The sequence below is a fragment of the Uranotaenia lowii genome, chromosome 3 (assembly GCF_029784155.1).
Source record: "Uranotaenia lowii strain MFRU-FL chromosome 3, ASM2978415v1, whole genome shotgun sequence".
Classification (NCBI taxonomy): domain Eukaryota; kingdom Metazoa; phylum Arthropoda; class Insecta; order Diptera; family Culicidae; genus Uranotaenia; species Uranotaenia lowii.
In genome coordinates this window covers 323689383-323710646 of record NC_073693.1, presented here as the reverse complement: position 1 = coordinate 323710646, position 21264 = coordinate 323689383, and the positions used below count along the sequence as shown (strand labels likewise).

Sequence of the window (21264 nt, the reverse complement as noted above, 5' to 3'; positions counted from 1 at the left end):
GGCAAAATAAAGTGTCCAAATTATTTTTTTTCAATTTCTTTTATTTTTCTGGTTAAAATTCAACGAAAACACATCGTAATCATTTTTAAAATATTGTTGATTATGTTCTTTTCAATTTTTGTTAATGTTGCGCTGGAAAAAAAAGAAAGTTTTTCTGATAGATAAAAAACAGTTAATATTCCAAAAAAAAACAGGGGCAAAATAAAGTGTCCAGATCAGTACAGCTTCAAATAATTCAAACTGAAGGCAAACAAGAACGATTTAATAATGGGTATGGCCTCCTTCAGCCTTCAACACCTCCTGCAAGCGCTTCGGCACACTTTCAACAAGGTTGTGCAAGTGTTGTTGGTCGAGTTCCTCCCACGCATGCTCCAGGGCATCAAAATAAGTACTTTTATTTGTCACACCAGTCTTATCAATCAGAGGTTCGAGGATGGCCAACAGATTTTCGATGGGGTTCAGATCAGGACTTTGTGAAGGCCATTCAAGGGGTTTGATGTGGCAGGAACGGGAAAATGACGTCATCAGATTGGCCGTATGCTTCGGATCGTTATTCTGCTGTAAAACGAAGCGCTCTCCGAGGCCCGTCTTGATGAGGGATACCTCGAGGTTTTCCGGCAGGACATTGCAATATGACTCAGCTGTCATGATTCCATCAATTTTTACCAAATTTTTACCACCCCACCCCAAGAAAAGCACCCCCACACCATCACGTTACTTCCTCCGTGCTTGACTGTTCCTTGGATATGGCGGTCTTGGAGCTCCTCACCCGACTTGCGCCACATATGATCCCGCTTCTTCCGGTTGAATAGCTCAAATTTGGATTCGTCGGCCCACAACAATGTTTTCCTCTGAATCAAAGCAATCGAAAGATTCCTTTTAATTTAACCACGGTAAATGAAAAGTTCAGATACCGATATTTCGATAGCAACTTACTATCTTCTTCAGTAAGCGTTTTCGATTGGTATCGAGCACGGAGCAACGGAGGAAGTAACGTGATGGTGTGGGGGTGCTTTTCTTGGGGTGGGGTGAGCAATTTGGTAAAAATTGACGGAATCATGACAGCTGAGTCATATTGCAATATCCTGCCGGAAAACCTCGAGGTATCCCTCATCAAGACGGGCCTCGGAGAGCGCTTCGTTTTACAGCAGAATAACGATCCGAAGCATACGGCCAATCTGATGACGTCATTTTCCCGTTCCTGCCACATCAAACCCCTTGAATGGCCTTCACAAAGTCCTGATCTGAACCCCATCGAAAATCTGTGGGCCATCCTCGATGCTCTGATTGATAAGACTGGTGTGACAAATTAAAAATACTTATTTTGATGCCATGGAGCATGCGTGGGAGGAACTCGACCCACAACACTTGCACAACCTTGTTGAAAGTGTGCCGAAGCGCTTGCAGGAGGTGTTGAAGGCTGAAGGAGGCCATACCCATTATTAAATCGTTCTTGTTGCCTTCAGTTTGAATTATTTGAAGCTGTACTGATCTGGACACTTTATTTTGCCCCTGTTTTTATTTGGAATATTTACTGTTTTTTATCTATCAGAAAAACTTTCTTTTTTTTCAGCACAACATTAACAAAAATTGAAAAGAACATAATAAACAATATTTTAAAAATGATTACGATGTGTTTTCGTTGAATTTTAACCAGAAAAATAAAAGAAATTGAAAAAAAATAATTTGGACACTTTATTTTGCCCCTCACTGTAGATATAAAGTCGTTATACTTTTCCTACCTTTGTAGGTATCTGAAAGCGCCGGAAGCAATTGACCAATCATTATGGTAGCTAAAGATAAGCAAACAAATCTTTAAGTAATTTAACTCGCCATACATGTACTCACGATTTGAACTCAAGGCGAGCTTGGAGTAGATTTTGTGGAAAGGGTTTCTTTTTTCGGTAATCTAGAATCGTGAAAACGATTGTATTGAAATGATCTTACTATTGGTGCAACTCCGAAGCAATTTGCCAAACTCATTCTAAAGCGTGCTGAGCATTAATAAAAATGTAATAAAAATAAAAATATAATTACATAACCCCAAGAGGAAAGTTCTAGCTCGCCAAGAACCCCCTATCAGTTTATATCCCAATTGCAAAAACAAAATAATCACTAGGCAAATACATACCCTCATTACCCTACTTCGGCCAAGCTTTGGAGCAGCAGAGCAACGAATATAAGTGCTCTAGAGGCCCATTTTGACTCGCAGAAAATGGTGACTAACGTCTATAATTATTTTCTGCGGCGCTTTCGTATGTTCTTATTAAATCGGGCCACGACGTTGCTACTGGATCGTTGGTGCGCACAGTGTCCTCTTATTTATTTTCAATCCTGCAAAAGAGAAAGAAGGTGCTGACTGCTGCTGAAGTGTATCTTAATCTGTTTGCTCGGCTGTACTTACCTAGCTACTTAGCTGTAAAAAGTCTAGCAAGGCTCGAGGGAGAGATGCAGAGCAGGGCAAATCGCGAGATAAACATATTTCTTCACACCACCAGCATCAGAATTGCATTTCATGGTATGGTTTACGCGAAAAAACGTCGGCTCCCTAAGTCAGTTGCATTTATTATTGCTCTACTGGGAGGTGTCGATTTTTGCGGAAATGAATAATTTATTCTTCGCATCACCGAAAATGAAACTTGAGGGGGATGTGGGGTATCGTGGGCCTCCTACATATAAGTGTTTTTATACACATTCATGGCTTAAAATAAATTTTTTTTGTCTATGAATTTTTCGGATGCCAAATGAATATTTATGAATAATATTCTTTCATTTTCCAGAGACAATGCTAATGGCTAAGGTTGCCAGATTGTCCGGTCTTATCCGGTTTTCCCGGATATTCAATACAAAACTTGGGAACAGTCCGGCTCGGCCTGGTTGCCCGAATTTAATCAAAAAATGTCTGGATTTTTCACGGATTTATTCTTTTTATTTGGCTCATAAAAAAAATGAAAGTAATTGTGTTAGAAGAAAGGTTTTTTGAAAACCTTAAATATGATTTCAAATCTGTCGATAAGTTTTGATGAAAAAAATATTTTTTCAATGTTTTTACTTGATTTTTGTTGAGTAATTTCTAGGATTTGAGAAAATTCCCCCGGATATTGCCCGGATTTTTTGTCGCCAATTTTAAAATAAAATGCCCGGGTTTTGCCAGGATTTAAAATAAAATTGCTTGGATTTGTCCGGCCATGATATACGTGCTGAAAAAATTTTGGCAACCTTATCCATGGCTCACAATATCTCACTCTCCCCTACCAATATGCTGAATCAGTGGTTTCCCAAAAGATCCCCAGCGCTCCCTGAGGTCATTAAGAACTCTCAGGAGGGGGCGTCGAACGCAGTTTTCAATTTTAATAACTAACTTCTTCTGTGTTTAACCTCTTCGCTTATCAACTTAAAAGTAGCATCCCATGTTGATTTCTAAACAACCATCAATTTCATTCTTAAGATCTTCAAAAAAAAAAAATGAATTAAGTCATATTCCGCATATGATTGAATCATATTGCTGTTTGCCAATCAAATTTTCAAAGTTAAAAGTTTTAAAGTAGAACAATTATTCAATGAATATGTTCGGTTTTTTATTTTCACTTATTTCGTGTGGAGCCCCGTTTTTTCAGTAAAAATAGAGAATTTTACGAATCATTTAATCTGAATTGAGATTCATGTGAATCGTAAAATCATGACAATAGCGTGGTTGGTAGAATAAGCACAAGAAGCGCAGATTTCTAGGCTGCTGCAAAGATTGTTTGTTTGTGATTTGGCCACCGGTAAAAAGACGGTTTGGCAAAGGGAGCGCCGATTTGCAAGGCTGCTGCTACGATTGTTACACAATGTAACGATGCTACGATTGTTTACGCAAAAACGGAGCGTTTCTTCATGACATTTTACCTACATGTTAAGTTCTTTAAAATGCGCTTTTGATAAAAATGATTCAATTACCCCAATTGCAGTGAATGGCAATGGCATAGATTTTTTTTTTCAATTTTGATTTCAGATTAATTATGTCTTTGACAAGTTTTTAGATTGTAAAAAAATGTTAGAATTTTGTTGAAGACCTCAACATCGTAGAAGCTCACCCAAAAAAGAGTTTTGAGTCACTCAAAATGGAATAGTTTTGTGGAGCACATTTAATAAGAATACTCAGACTGAACTCATCCGAACTAGAAAGATACATGTGTTCGAAAACAGCTCTTTTTTCATAGTTTTCCAAATATATCTCGTATTTTTATTAAGTGTAATCCACAAAACTATTCCATTTTAAGTGACTCAAACAAAACTCTTTCAAACATACTGTGCTTGAATAAGCTCGGCCTGAACAGATATCGTTAAAATAACTGAAACTTTTGAGTGAAAATATTTTTTTTTTTATTTTGAACCCCTCTAACTTTTTTTGGGTAAGCTTCTACGATGTTGATGTCTTCAACAAAATTGCTACATTTTTTACAATCTAAAAACTTGTCAAAGACATAAATGCTCTAAAATGAAAATTGGAAAAAAATAATTTTTCTATCTCACTGCTAGGTGATTGAAACATTTGAATCAAATCATAGGAATCATTATGAGAACAGAGGTGAGAAGGAATGTGGGGTGGAAAATATAAGAATATAAAAGTGGAATTCGGCAACACTGAAGAAAAGAAATAAAATAAAATTCTATGGCAATATATAATTTTTTCGCAACACTAGGCAAAACAAACAACACAAAGTCAGTCATTGATCAATTATTGTAAGCGACAGAGTGAATATCTAAAATATCTTGAACTGATATTCGTGAGAATAGTTAAATCACGACAATCGGCTTGTGAGTCAAATTTGACAAAAAATCTTTTGAATATGGTTCATGTTATTTTGAATTTCATATCGCTTTACATGGAAAGCTCTCTTTTTTAACAGAAATCCGCCTAATCAAATGAATTATCATGTTTTGTCATGTTTTTCTTTTTCTCAGTTTTTAATTGAACATAACTTGAAAATTACTCGAGACGTGTCGAGTTTTATTAACCTACATTTTATTTATATATAAAAAATGAGAAGTCTTCCTTATATCATGCACACACAACACATGAAAATTGTATGAGTTCTGTCATTTTTTCTTTGAATATTGTATAGGAGTCCCCAATTCTAAAAGCGAGAGAAATCGTTTGGCATATTCAATAAACTTCTAGCATCAATTCGAGATTGTAAATAAATGTCTATGGAAACTATTATTCTAGTTGTATCATATTTTAAAATAGTTCAGTGGCTTGTTTCACTACCTCCCCCCCACCCCCGGGTTTTTTTTTCAAACTGATGAACAAACCATCCTTGGCCCAAAAAACTCTTCCAAATTGTACTCATGTTCACCGGTTTAAAGAGTCAAAATGAAACAGCTTCCATTTTATAAATAAGGGGCCGTTCAAACATTACTTAACACAATTTTTGATAATTTCTACTCTCACTCCTTTCTACGTAATTTATTCTTATCAGATTCTCTATCCAAAATTCACAAAGCGTAACTAGCTGCTACACCCCCTCCACCGCCTAAACACGTTACGTAATATTTGAATGATCCCTAAAAATAAGAATGTGTATGGAACTCCCACAACCCTCCCCCTTTCCTAAAAAAATGGTTTCAAATAATCTGAAATTATAGCTTTCTCAATAAAGTTGTTTCTTTTTTTTCATAAAAATTTATAATGATGGCCATTTTCGAACCGTTATAAGATTATTTCTAAACGGAATGACTAGATAAGACTAGAACTTATAAACTCTTCGTTCAATGATTTTTAAACCTTTTGGAAGAACTAGGAAGAAATACATGGCTTTTTTAGTAAAAGAAGGGAACATTGTGATTACCTCACAAAACTAGCTGTTATTTTATCAAATTTTGGGTATTCATCTTAACATTTGGTGAGATAATGTATAAAAGTACATTAAAATTTGTGGCCAAATTTGATTGAAATCGAGCTACGCGATCAATAGTTTCAGTAGTTTGAATATGAGGTTGGTTTCGGGGTAACAGGCGATTTCATTCCTATGTACGGATGTATAATTGCATACATCCATAGATACAATCTTTAGGAAAAAATACACAAGTCCATCAATATCATCTTAGATCATTGTAAAATTCAAATTTTCTTAAATTTCAAGGTGCTTAATTATTCGGGAAAGTCGGGTAATGTGTGAAAAGGTTGGGATCAGAAATCTATTGGAAAAAATCGAGAAAAAGTCGGGAATTTCTTCAAGAATTCGGGAATTTATGGCTCAGCTGCACAGTTAATATATTTTAGTGCCTCCAATGCTCCAGATTACTTAAAAATTGGGAAATTTACACTCAAACCACACTATTTAAAAAATGAAATTCGAAACTTCGCAACTCAAAAATGATAAAATTGTAAGCTTCAGTCCAGTTGTTACCGAGAACTACCTTGTAGAATTATAAGACTTTTCCGTTTATATTTCTTTGCAGCCTTTAATATTTAAACTTCCGTTTAATTTTCATCTTCATTCTTGTTTCAGTAAGGTTTAAGTCTTAGCGAAAAGATCGAATATCAACTAACTAAGCATATCATTTAATTTGTTAGTGACACATATTAAATTAAATCTGGAACTCCGATTACGGGTCGATTCCAATTTTAATTAATTGGAGAGATTTCTTAAATCGAATAATCTTTAAATATTGAAAAGATTCAGTTAAAAAAAGAATTTTCTGGTTACTGGTAGAAAAAATGTTGCTCGTCTAAATGTTATAAATAAATTATAGTTTCGTAAGGAGCTAGGAAGTTGATTCCAGATATTCATGCCCTTGACAAATATGATTCGACTTTGAGATTCCGTTTGGTGATGAGGGAAAATAAAATCACAGATAACATAAAATTACCGACCCGAGAGCTTCCAGATCTAGTAAGTTGTTCATAAAGATAAGAAAGCTTTCCCGTTAGTACAATTTGGGCAAGAACCTATAAACACAATATTTGTTTAAAAAATACTTTAAAAAGGCAACCCAGCAGCTGTTGTTGATGATGGCTATAAAACCGGTTCAAATTTAAAATACAACATTCGCAACACTTCAAAGCTATACGAAGACGACTCATTTAAACCTGGAAATGCGTTACGAGTTTTGGGGCTTATCTTCTTATTTATGCTAGAATTTAATAAATCAAACCTTTAGTGAACTTTTTATCGAATTATTGGTTCGGTTTGTCCAGACCAAACTTAGGGCCATCTGTCTGAGAAAATTTTAAAATAACATAATTTGAATCTCATAGACAAAACCAAAAAAGGGAATATGATTGACGAAAATTACTGATTCTGGTCCATACAATACAATACGCTTTTAGGAATGATTTGCACATTCAACTGAAGTTTCTCGAACAAATATTGATGATGTTTAGTTTGGTCTGATCAAATTCCGACAATTCGTCCTCAGGTTAAAAAAATAAAAGCTAGGAAAATATATTCAGATGATGAAATATTAAGGAGTAATAAATGTAAATTTCGATATTATTATTGGAAAAAATTAACGAGAAACCATCAGATGATTTCGGACCTAAACTCACACAGTGAAATCAACTCAGTTTTTAAACTAAAAAAAATCTTAAAAATCATTATATTTTCTTGAAAAGCATAGGGTTTTACAAAGTTTATATAATGCATTCAACGAGGCTTTGAAAAATATTATGATTGCTCACCAGATTCAAATATTTACTTTGTTCAGACTAGAGATGTACCGAATAGTGGTATTCGGCGAACGGCGAACCGAATATTGACCTTTTGAACTATTCGGCCAAACGAATATTCGGTCGAATATTCTATGAGTTTTGAATGAAAAAACAAAAGCAATTATTTCAATTTCCTGTTATTCCTTTCATTTTAATGCCCCTCATGTTTTTGAATTCATTATTTTCAACCGGATGATATACCTATTAAAATCTTTTTCAAGTAGGGGTCTCTCTGATTTTTTAAATGTCTTTGTTTATCATCAAAGAGATTGGGTTCCTGTGAAATCTGGGACAAAACATGTAGAAACAGGTGCTAAGCAATTTGGAATTGCTTGTTTGATTTCGAATTAAATGAAGATCGGATTTGAGCAAGGTATCTTCAACAAGTTTGTTAATAACAACAATGAACTTTCACCTTAAATATCTCATGCTTTCTATCAAACGTAACCAAAAAGCAAATCTGAACAAAATCTGAGCATTATTGTAAAATATATAAGAGAAAAATGAGAGAAAAGTACTTGAAATATTAGGTTCTCGTTAAATCACAGCAGCAGTGTAAAAATTGTATCTAAGAAACAAATAAAAATAAGTGTTAATTTTTAAATTGTTCAAAAGTTGTTTTTGAAAACAATATCTAAAAATTATCAAAGAGGATTTTAAGTTTATTATTTAATATTTTTAAACTGTGACCCAGAGGGTCTTGACTCAAACATTCAGTCAGCGAAACTTTTTTGTACGGAAATGAATCCAACTGTCAGTCGAAATTGCAGGGACTAGACTAGATGAAAATTAATGTTGAAAAACATACGAAAAAAATTCGCCTTGTCTCCCGGTAGGACTTGAACCCATCCGGCGAAAGATGTTGGTTCAAGATGTGGGTTCAAGTCCTACCGGGAGACAAGGCGAATTTTTTCGCATGCTTTTCAACATTAATTTTCATCTAGTCTAGTCCCTGAAATTTCGACTTACAGTTGGATTCATTTCTTACAAAAAAAAATTATTATTTAATTTAGTTAATAGTCTGAATACCCCTGGGCAAAATCCGGGAACTTTAAGACAATACATAGGCATCCCAGCCAGATTTGACTTACCTTGAATTCTTTATTGGATTAACTGAAAAGCCCGTATCAACAAAATCTGGAAAACCGATAATCAATGTATAAAGCGATACTTGTTAGAATTCTTCTGTACGATCTACAATGAAAGATACACGGATACACCTTAGATATTATACTAAAACCATAAGTTTTTGATGATTGTGTAGATTTTACAACATTATTTTATAAATTATCCATAATCATTTGAAAAATTTGACAAGTTTGTTAAAGTTTGTTGAATATTCGGCCTATTTGGCCTATTTGGCCGAATACTTAGCTCAATTATTCGGTGGGCCGAATATTCGGCTTAACGGTTTTTTGGCGGTATTCGGCGACGAATATTCGGCCGACCGAATATTCGGTACATCTCTAGTTCAGACTTAAATTTTTATTTGCGACTATTTTGAATCATTTTTACGAAATGTGCCATTTGTTAGAAATGAGTTTTACTTCAATACGCAAATGTTTATCATATTCTTACTCTAAGTACAGAATATGAATTAAAATCTTTCCCTTTTGTTTTTAATACCTCTATTCTTCAAAAAGCAATAAGTTTCAGATGGCAAGTTAGTTATTTCATCTAACATCATCCCGTCTTTCAAAAAACTTCATAAATTACTCAAATCGGTGCGATATTTGTTTAGTTCCAAACTATGCGCACTTTCTCATTGAGCTTAGGTTTTTTTCTAAAAGTTATTGTTGATTTTACAATTGGTTTCTTGATAGCTATATCGATATAGAAAAATGCGCAGAGTTAGGACTGGTTACAATAAAAATTGAAATCTTCCTAAAAATGTAATTATTTTTAGGGTTTTGTAAAAAAAAGGATTAAATCACTTCAAAAGTAAAAAAAAAACTTATGAGATGGATTTTTCCGTTATTGAGAATCGGAAATTCTTGCGACCATGCGAGAAAAAATCGGGAAAAATGCGGGAAACGAAAAAATTATGTTGAGTAGCCACCCTGGAATTTAAAGCTACCTACGAATCCATTCCCTTGAACGTCTCATCCAGCAGTTATTAACCGGATATATGGTAACTTACGGTGACTTGTTGATGAAGCCTAAGCCACAACTGCGGTACAACCGTGCACCCAAAGTGGCTACCATACATACATACAAACATAGTAGCCACCCTGGAATTTAAAGCATTTTGAAAATAAAATAACTCTAACTGCGAAAAAGAGAACACAAAAACATCCAATAAGCATCAATTTTTGATCGCATTGGTCGATTTTGATTAAAATTGACCACATACTAGAATGTTCTCCAAAATGCAATTCAAAAGTATGGAGAGGAAAGCAGCGTCGTGGACAACATCAAATATGGGCGAAAACCGAATCCGGTGGACAAAATTTAGGACCAGAAATTCATACGTGCTTGCGCCAGTAAGAAGAATGCCTCAGTTCGGAATGGGGCCAAAAAAGAAAGAAGCAAAAAAGCCAGAGCGGAGTCAAAAATAAGCTGCTTTTTCCAAACCAAGAGCTCGTAAATTATATGATCAATTGCTATGTGGGAAATCCACGATGTGCGAAATTCAAAACCTTTGAAATGGTATGCGCTGCAGGCTAAAATTGATCCTAGGCCTAGTGCACGATCTCATGCCAAATTTGGGCCGGATCAGATCGCGGAAAAGGTACGCTCAATGAGCCTCAGTTTGAATGGGATTTTAAGACATGTTCGGGAGAAACATGAAAAAACTTTTGTTCCCTTTGGTTGATTTCTTTTGAATATGGTTTTTGTTCAAGCCCAAATTAAAACAAATATTTCATCCGAAGACTGGATTTCGATTAGAGTTAAGATAAAGAAGTTATCAGGCTTCATAAATTTGCTAACATTGTGAGGGTGATGTTCTCTCTGATCGACCGCTCGACTCATTAATAGAGATGAATAAGGCTATGATCATTTAGTATCCGGGCAGTTACAAACATGTGTATTTTTAAAACTATTCATTTGATCGAAAAATTTTCTATGGAGGAAATGAAGGTGTTAATATGACATTTAATGTAAAAATATTTAAAAAAATATTTATCAATGATTTCAAGAAAAACACTTACTTTTTCATAAAATCTCTTTTTTATTATTGCACATTTTTTTAAGTCATGTATTGATCTATTATTTTCCCCACAGAAGCAAAACCTTTGCAAAATCATCATATTTTACACACACTCACCTGGAAAAAAGCAATTGGAATCTGGCTGGAACCTTTTCATGAGTAGGCATCTCGAAGAATTTGATCTATAAAATCCGGTTTTAACAAAAATGTCTTCGTCCATCAGAACACATCTGTCATATTGCGCAAAAATCGATTGCACAGATTGCGATCAATTGAACTGCTCACTATTAGTTATTTACACGGTGTCTTCTATAGTAGACTAAAGTCAGGCATCACTTTTAGCCTGCCAAAAATGGATTAATTGCATTATTTAAGGGGTCTACATTCAGTTATCCCCAATAACCATAGTTTTCTTACCCATATTTGAGATCAAGGGTCTCACTCCGATGCTTAGTTTGAGTTCCGTGAGCATCCTAGAGTGGCTCCTTATACTTCTTAACCATTTGATCAAAAAAAAAATTAGAAAAAATCAACAGTTCATGAGTTTTCAAGTCAACAATGAAGAATTTTCGAGGCCCAAAATGCGCAAAAGGCGCAAATTTGTGCAAAATTATTTTTACCATATCTTTTTGCATCGTTAATATCTCAAACACACGTTAACTTAAAAATCAGGCAAAATAGACAAGATAGTCCTTTTCATAACCAACTCAACGCTGCTAAAGTTTTGCATATTCTATATCTCGTAATGTAGCTCTCACCGAAACAAAGTTCCCGGATACTAAATGATCATAGCTTTATCACCCTTAAAAATGTTAGCCCATTTTTGTTAGCAATTTTTTCTCGACCAAATCGTATTTGAACATTTAAAAAAGTCTTGTTTCGACGAAAACAACAAAGCTTTACATAACGGAACCTGAGTATTTTTTTTTAATTTGCAATTAATGTAAATTTACTCGAACAATTATCGTCGACACGTTCCATTTTGGCACACGCCAAATCGGCCGTTCGATTTGCAACTCTTTTCCTAGCATAAAACCAAACCGAAACCTCATTGCCTCCAGCCTCAGGCTGATATTATATGCTTCCACACTTTGCACGTCACTTGTTGTTTTGGTTTGCAAGTGTAGTGTGGTGTGCTGAGGTGTTTTTTGTTTTGCTTTTCTTCGTCGTTCTTCGAATGTTTTCATTTAACGCGCTCTTTCCCCCTTTTCATGTTTAATGTTTCCGTAAATAAACGCACCGTTTTCCTTCTGGGCATTTTCCAGCCTCCTGTTGCCTCTTCTCTCTGGCTTCTTTTCTGCCCATCTGGTTGGGTTTGGGATTTGATTTTCCAGCTAATCCTAATGGGGAATAATTTTCCTCATCTCATGAAAATGGGGGGTTTTCTTTATTTCACTTTTTATTACACAGCAAAAAAAGTGTTGCGATATTACATCAAAAACGTGCACATAACTCGAGTCGCTAAAGGTATCTAATATTACATTGTTTTGATGTACCAAGTAACTGCACGTTTTGGATGTAGAAAAATACACTGAATATATGTAACGCAGTAGACATGATCAAGCACAGAGATAAAATACATCTCGTGATAAAATCACTAACCATCATCATTTTTAAAATTTGAATAATTTCTGATATGTTAAAATAATTCGACAATTCAAATTGAAGATTCATAATTTAGGCCTCTACTTATGTATGTATGTAGGATGGGTTCAGAAAATTTTATCAGAGTAAATCAAACCATTAAAAACTAAAGAGATAATTTTATTCCATGAATAATATGACAAACTAACAAATGAAGGATGGAAGCATTAAAATGGATTCAATCACTTGTGCGTCGGTGGACCTTTGGTAATCCTGTTGAAATCATATCCTTACTTTAAAAGGAAACTGTAAAGGGGGCATTCGACCTTCAGCCAGACATTTACACGCGAAAAAAACACTGATTGGCAAGGTTCCGTATCCGTTTTATCTGTCCCTTTGAAGGCAATTTGTCATACACTTTCGCGTTTCCAAACGTTAACAATCCATTTCTGTAAACATTGAATGAAAAAGTTTACAGGGAGTATAAAAAATTGTACGCAGAATACTCACCTCAAATACAACTGTTTTTATTTTCTTTTCACCGGAACTCTTTTGTATCACTGATTAACGATGGCCAAAACTCCTAAAAGAGCGAATTTATGTTAAGAAATTATTACCAATAGTTTTGCTTAGATGTATTATCAAAATTGATATGACTTACCAACAGAACAAATCCTCCTGAGCTCCACAATCCGTTTCGAACTTTCCGACACGAAAACAATTGAAAATGTCAATTGGAATAAACACTGACTACTTGATGTAATACTACATAGCAAGTTGGAATATTACACAACATGACGCGTTCGGATTGTGTACATCATTCAGATGTAATATTTCAACCGAAATCAATAAAAATACATAGGTTTGCTAACATCATCATAAATTACATCGTCCAACGTTACAATTTTTTTTGCTGTGTACGTATTATTACCCGAGAAGTACTTTGACTTTTCATGGATTCATAGGAGCGTACAAGTTTGCCACGTAAAAGGGAGGGAATATTGGTGTTGGATTTATTATTCTTGTCATTCTTGGGTTGAGCAAATTGAATGTTGATTTAACAAATAAAATCTGACATTTCTAATGTTCAAAACGGTAAAAAATCTGGAAAAAACTTTATCAATCTCAATAAATTGTGATCAACAGTGTTTTATATGTGTAAAATAAGCCGAAAGTTTAAATATGTGAAAAATTATATGTTAACTAATATTCAAAATTGCTAAACCTCAGTGAAGAACCGTTGGTTCAAGACCTTTGACAGTGACAGACAGATGTAGTTCAACGTTCCAACGTCAATCACAGCTAAACCAAAACAAAGTCGCTCAACACGTGCTTCCCGCTAGCGCCCCCTTGAATAAAAAAAAACAGAATAACATTCACACATCATCATCATCACCATCATAATCCCAATTGTAGGGACCGGACCCAGATTTTCCAAAACATTCATAGATGGTCGCCGGCAGCAGCATCAATTGCACACATGTTTTGTTGCATCTGCATCATTTGTTATTGTATAAAATCTCATCAACACTGGCCTCAGTAGGTGGGGGCAATCACACAAATGATATATTTAAACATCACAAGTATCGGTAAACAAATCTCATTGAGCACAAACATTCATCAACATCGTCATCACCATGTTTAGGTTTTCGGGCGAGACGGCTTCAATCGAATGAAGGTGGGAAACTGGGGCGGGTAATATCTGTGATACAAATAAACAAAGTTTGGTTCACCGAGTTTTTAATTTGGCTTCAATGTGGATTAAAATCAAAATAAATTGTACGCATTTTTATTCGAAGAGCGACTATGTTGCCCTAAGGCTGGACAATGTTGAAATACAGACTTTAAAAGTTTTGTACAATGGGATGAGTGTTAACAAGAAGTACTCTTTTTGTTAATATAAATTGATTTCCACAACATCATATAAACAGCAAAATTTCATGTCATAATTTTGTGTTAAGTGAGTATGCAAAAGAAACCTATTCTTGAATTGATCAGTTCTGTGATCCCAGAGACGAATTTATTATCAAATCATCTAAAGTATGACCCATACAAAATGGGAAAAACTGTCATCAAGGTTCGATTTATCCAATTTCGTTCTTAACTATTCGCTCCAGGAGAGATCTGAATCGAGAGCATATCTTTGCAATATAAGCCTGTGACATTTGAGCCCATTCCTCACACGCTAGAAACTATTAAACCATTTATTATTCAAAAATAACCATTTTTGATCTTTTCCCGGGAAATGTCATTTTATGAGTTCTCCATGAGAACCCATAAAATGACTTTTCGGGGAGAAGTAGAAATATGGTTGTTTTTTAACCGCATGGGAGATTACCGTAGAAATTCAAAAATGGTTATTTTTCAACCGTAAGGGCTGTTTTGTGTGATTAGATTACAATTGTTGAAGGAATTGATAAAATAAGAGTTATCAGAACATTAATTTTATTGTTTTTGTACTTAAAACTTATAAACTATGCCCCATTATAGTAATTTGAAAGCCTGTTTGTATATTATGACTGCCACCTTATAGCTTTAAGCAAACGCCAACAGCAGCCGAATAACCTGGTAGCAGGAGTAAAATTCCCCCACGAGCGCTACCGAAACCAGATAAGAAAGCCAGCTCTTGCGGGATGGCCAATACCATTATCCCTAGTTTGCTATCTTTAACGGGGTGAGGGTGGAGGAGGCGGGTCTGGTCAATAATCTTTGACTCGCTGGTGATGTTTTTCAAACATTTTGGCCTCCTTCCGGGTGGTGCTCCAGCTCCTTCCCGGCGGTGTGAAAAACAATTCCTGTATTCCATTAGCAGTGGCTGGTAACGATGGACCGGTGAGTGAGTCCTCGTCCTATTGAATGTTGTTGGTTTATGAAACGGAATCGAATCGGCATCATCCAATCGGCACCCTGAAATTTTTTTTTGTTCATGATGGGATCGACAAATAATAAATCACTTACCTTTCTCCATCTTCGACAAATCCGAAGTTTGTACGATTTCCAGAACCGATTTTTCAGGAAACTGGATGCTGTTCCGCGGAAGAAAAAATTTGCTTGGGCGTCCGGCTGCAGTTTGAACCGCTTTCAAAATGGCGATATCAAATAATTCAACCATTTTATGGTTTATACTCGAAAACTACCAAAATGGTTGAAATTCTTGCTAGAAAAATTATTGAAAAATAACCATATTGGCGATTTTGAAGTAAACATCATAAAATGGTTATTTAAGAACTATAAATGGTTATAAGAAAATGAGCGTGCAGAGATGGCAGCCTCCAGAGAATCGACACCTGGTCGAGAGGATCCACAGGCCTTCGCTTGAACATACGCCCATATCAAATAGTCGGTGGGTTTCTAATCCGGACTGCTAGAAGGCCAAAGATCCTTCAGCCAAAACTTCATTTTTTCTTCCAGCCAGGTTTGAGTCCGTTTCTAGATATGGCATGGGCTCAATCTAGTTAGAAAACAACATTCCATTCTTCAATGAAATCCGGGCAACCGGGCCGGACCGGACTTTTCCCAAATTTTTCCATTAAATATCCGGACACACCCGGATAAAACCGGGTAATCTAGCAAGCTCAATCTAGCTTTACATGAATTGGACACTGAATCAATCAAAAAAAGTTTGTCGTCTGAGAACACGTTGATCAACTCCTTCTACTGCAACTTAGGTAGAAATCACTTCAAGCGCTCAAGTCGCAATGCTTTAATTCGTTCTGTTATAAAATTGCGCTTTGCTTTTTCCTTTGATGATGCATTCAAGCCATTTTTGACATATCGATTCAAGGAAAAATTTAAGATATTCCCTTCTTTAGTCAGCCCCCGGATTGATCTTATTGGATTTCGCTTCACTTTCGTCTTGAAAAATTTTAACAGTGAGTACAGATCGGGGCTTTCCACTATTCAACTTGCGTGGACATGGTCCTTTAAGAAGAGAACGTTTCAGGTGGTAAACAATCGCCAGATAGCATTCAACAGTAGACTGAGTCGATTTGGGGTTATTTTTGAATTTTCTCAAACCCTGGGGTCTGAAAAGCTTCGTCTTTGTCCAAAACTCATCTATGATTTTTTGCAGAATTTTTTAGTTACGTTTATTGACATGAGTATATTTAACTTTAAGGTTTGTATAGGAAAATTGAATATTTTGTACGGAAAAATCAAGATCATTTTTGTTTCTTCTGTGAAACCGAGCCAGCTGATGGTTTATGTGCCAATTGATAAATTCTGTAAATTTTCTGTAAAAACTTTGACCGTAACTTCTTATTTTATAGACGAAAAAGTTATTAGGTGTTGAATGTGGGCATGTCTTTGGCATTGTTATAAAATAAATTCAACTGACATCACTTCTGGGTGCCTAGTGAAGTGTTGCATGACTTCTTTTCATGCAATACTTCGCAAGGATCCAGCAATGATGTCAATTGAATTTATTGTTTATCAATGCGAAAAGACATACGTCTGTTAAACAACTAATAACTTTATTGCCTAATAATCTACGAAGTTACAATCTTCGACAAAGTTGTTCAGTGAAAAATTTCCTTAAGTGAATTCATAAAGCACATCGTGAATTTATCGAGCACAGAAACCATCAGCTGGCTCGATTCTATGGAAGAAACAAAAATAATACTGATATTTCAGCACAAAATATTCAATTTTCCCATTCAAACGTAAAAGTTCAAATTGACTCATTTAAACGTTACTCAAAAATTCTGCAAAAAATCATGGATGAGTTTTGGACCAAGACAAAGTTTTTTAGATCCAATGGTTTGAGAAAATTCTAAAATGACCCCAAATCGACTCAGTCTAATGCAACAGCCCTTCGCAGTTTGCTTGAGAGATTTTGGGGCGGAAAGAAAACAGGCCACTATTTCCTTTTTGTACATCTGGCTGATATAGCGTCATTTGCTGCTCATGTCATTTGACAGATGAAGGTTCGTGCTTATACTTACTTACTTACTTAATGATCCCGCGCCGATCCTCCGGTGCATAGGGCCGTGGTAAAAGACCTCCACTGTTGACGATCCGGAGCCAGCGTCTTCACTTGGTCCCAGTCAAGATTCTCGTCGACAGTTCGGATTTCAGCGGCTAGGCTTCGCCGCCACGAGTTTCTGGGTCTGCCTCTTCTTCGATGACCTTCTGGATTCCAATCTAGCGCCTCTCTGCAAATCTCGTTTTCATCTCTTCGCAGCGTGTGCTCAATCCATCTCCACTTACGTTCCCGAATCTCGATTTCTAACGCCCTTTGATGACACCGGCGATGCAGTTCCTCATTCGAGATCCAGTTGCCAGGCCACCAAGCGCGGATGATATTCCGCAGGCAGCGATTTACAAATACTTGCAGTTTTCGCGTCGTTACCGCATATGTGCACCAAGTTTCGCACCCGTACAGCAATACGGATTTGACGTTTGAGTTGAAGATTCGGATTTTAGTTCGTAGAGAGATCTGGCGTGACCGTCAGATGTTTCGGAGACTCGCAAATGCAAATCGGGCCTTTCTGATCCGGGTTTCGATGTCTTTTCTGGTACCACCATCAGGCATTATCTGGCTACCAAGATACTGGAAGCACTCCACTTTCTCAACTTGTTGCCCAGCTACCATGAAACTGGAGGGATTTTCTGTGTTGATCTCCATCGACTTGGTCTTTCCGACATTGACTTTGAGACCTGCTGCCTTGGAACTTTCGGTGAGGTCGTCGAGTTTGCTCTGCATATCTGGTTGTGTTTGGGCGAGCAAAACAATATCGTCAGCCAGGTCAAGGTCGTTCAGTTGCTCCATTGTTGAAGGATTCCACGGCAATTCTCGTTTCGGTGCACAGTCAATCGATCCAATCAGAATCTCATCCATTACGATTAGAAAAAGTAGCGGTGATAGAATACATCCTTGTCTCACTCCAGCAGTTACCGGGATTTCCAAGAATTTTTCCAATGGTTCACATATTGAATGAATTTGATACTTTGCTATAAAAATAAGTTCTTCAACGGGATAATTTTTTGGTACACAAATCTTTAAACAATTCACTTTAATGATTAACTCGTTATGATTGTCTCACTCCAGCAGTTACCGGGATTGGTTCGGACAAGACACCGTCGTGCAAGACCTTGCACGAAAATGCCTCGTATTGTGCTTCGATGAGATGGACTAGTTTCTCTGGTACTCCTCTTCGCCTTAGAGCCGCCCAGTTGTTTTCATGGTTAAGTCGGTCGAATGCTTTTTCGAAATCAACGAACACCAGCAGAAGAGAGTCCTGGAATTCGTTAATTTGTTCCAGTATGATTCGTAGCGTTGTGATGTGGTCCACACATGATCGTCCGGATCGGAATCCAGCTTGTTGCCGTCGGAGTGTAGCGTCGATTTTCTCCTGGATCCTGTTCAGAATCACCTTGCAGAGTACTTTGAGGGTTGTACAGATCAACGTTATGCCTCGCCAGTTACCGCACTCTGTCAGGTCTCCTTTCTTCGGGACCTTTACGAGGATACCCTGCATCCAGTCGGCCGGGAATGTTGCAGTATCCCAGATGTCAGCGAAAAGACGGTGCAACATTTGTGCTGATAGGGCAGGGTCGGTTCTGTTGGCCATCGCTATTCGTGACTCGGAAGAGTTGTTCGAAGTGCTCAGTCCATCGTTTGAGCTGATCTGTTCGATCGGTCAATAACTGACCTGCTCGGTCTTTCAGCGGCATTCTTGCATTAGTCCTTGCACCACTGAGGCGGCGAGAAATGTCATATAGTAATCGGATATCTCCATTGGCGGCGGCTCTTTCTCCCTCTTCGGCTAGGGAGTTTGTCCAGGCTCTCTTGTCTCGTCTACAAGCTCGTTTAACTGCCTCTTCCAGCTCCGCATATCGTAAGCGGGCGGCTGCTTTGGCTGACCCGGTACATGCCTGCTCAATTCCGACTTTCGCCTTTCTCCGATCATCGACCATCCTCCAAGTTTCATCCGACATCCATTCACTCCTTCTTCCACAAACTTTACCGAGAGTACCATGGCTCGTCGTGATAAAGGCATTCTTGATTTCACACCACTGTTCTTCGACTGTTCCGTCTGTCAGCAGCTCCGAGGCTCGGGATTCTAGCTGTTCAACGTATGCCCTTTTCACCCCTGGATTCTCCAACCGGCGGACGTCGTATCGACACCCGACTTTCTCCTCGCGCCGTTGGACACGCGCAACTCTCAGTCGTATCTCGCCAAGGACGAGGTGATGGTCAGATGCAATGTCTGCGCTTCGTTTGTTGCGGACATCAAGAAGGCTCCTTCTCCATTTTCGGCTGATGCAGATGTGGTCAATTTGATTTTCTGTTCGGCCATCTCGGGATACCCAAGTGACCTTATGTGCTGGTCGATGGGGTAAGAGCGATCCACCGATCACCATGTTGTTGTTGCCACAAAATTCTACAAACAGCTCTCCGTTTTCGCTCATCTGTCCTAGACCATGGCGCCCCATGATGCACTCAAGGTCCTGATTGTCGGAGCCAATCTTTGCGTTGAAGTCGCCCAAATGGATTTGAATGTCACCCTTCGGAATTTTCTCTACCACGCTGTTCAGTTGACTGTAAAACTGCTCTTTCTCCTGCAAGTCGGCAACGTCAGTTGGCGCATAACACTGGACCATTGTAAGGTTTCTAACCCGTGTTCTAAATCTCGCTACGATTATTCTTTCGTTTATCGGTTCCCATCTAATGAGGGCCGCGTAGGCCTGCGGGCTTAATAGGAAACCAACTCCTCGTTCCCGAGTAGCATGTTCTCCTCGTATGCCAGAGTAAAGCAGGACTTGCCCGGATTGTGTCTTGTGTTCTCCAGTATTAGGCCAACGGACTTCGCTCAGTCCCAGAATTTCAAGTTTGAGGCGGCTAGCCTCTCTAGCCAGTTGTTCCAGTTTGCCTTGTTGGGCAAGGGTTAAAACGTTCCAAGTTCCAATTCGTGTCCGTGTTTTCATGCTAAAAGTCGTCGCCAAAGTTCCAGGTGCTTATACACCCAAAAAAAATCCTCAAACTCAACCCAAAACAGACAGCTTAAAATTTTCGAAATTTGTTTATGGGTTCTGTCATATTGTTTTACTGACTCAGAATTTTTCCAATGGTTCACATATTGAATGAATTTGATACTTTGCTATAAAAATAAGTTCTTCAACGGGATAATTTTTTGGTACACAAATCTTTAAACAATTCACTTTAATGATTAACTCGTTATGATTGATTTTTTTTTAGTCTTTTTGGCTTGAAAACAAGAATCTGTTAAATTTAATAAGCGTTCAGTACAGAAGAAACAATGATTAGATCACATTAAAAATTGAAAGATTCAAAAAGATAATTTTCATTAATCAGATTCAAGTGCTTTGAAAATCTGATAAAACGAAAAAAAGGCACTCAACTAAGTTTAAATTTAGAGTGGTGTATCCAGAAAATATTAAATTTGTTCTATTTTTAAATAAAGAAGCAAGGCCACAGGAAGAACTGCCTTAATAAAGGTGGAGAGGGGAGAGGGGGGTTTTTGACAAAATTGTTACATTTTTGCTTGAAAAATGCATACATGAAGAAAAGTTTAGAAGTGATAACACAGACAAACAGACAGGACAATTCGTTTTCATTCTTCGCAAACTTTTAACGAGAAGCCAGAGAGCTAGGCAATGTCCCCACCAGAGGATGGCGCTAGTTCACATCTCACTTTTCCATCACGGTAGCCATTTGTTATTGTTGATTTCTTCATGACAACCAAAACACTATTATAAATAAAATCTATTTTAAAAGCTGACGATTTTGATAAAGAAGTAGCTTAAACCAGCATAACTCCCAAGTCACAAAACGTAAGTAGATTGTTATTTATTGCTTTTAAAGATA

The 21264-nt window shown here is 37.0% G+C and overlaps 1 protein-coding gene across 1 annotated transcript in view; it reads left to right on the top strand.

Moving 5' to 3' along the window:
• Window positions 1–21264, top strand: part of LOC129753803 (putative lysozyme-like protein) — a 78486-nt gene that overhangs the window by 41919 nt on the left and 15303 nt on the right. The window lies entirely within an intron of this gene.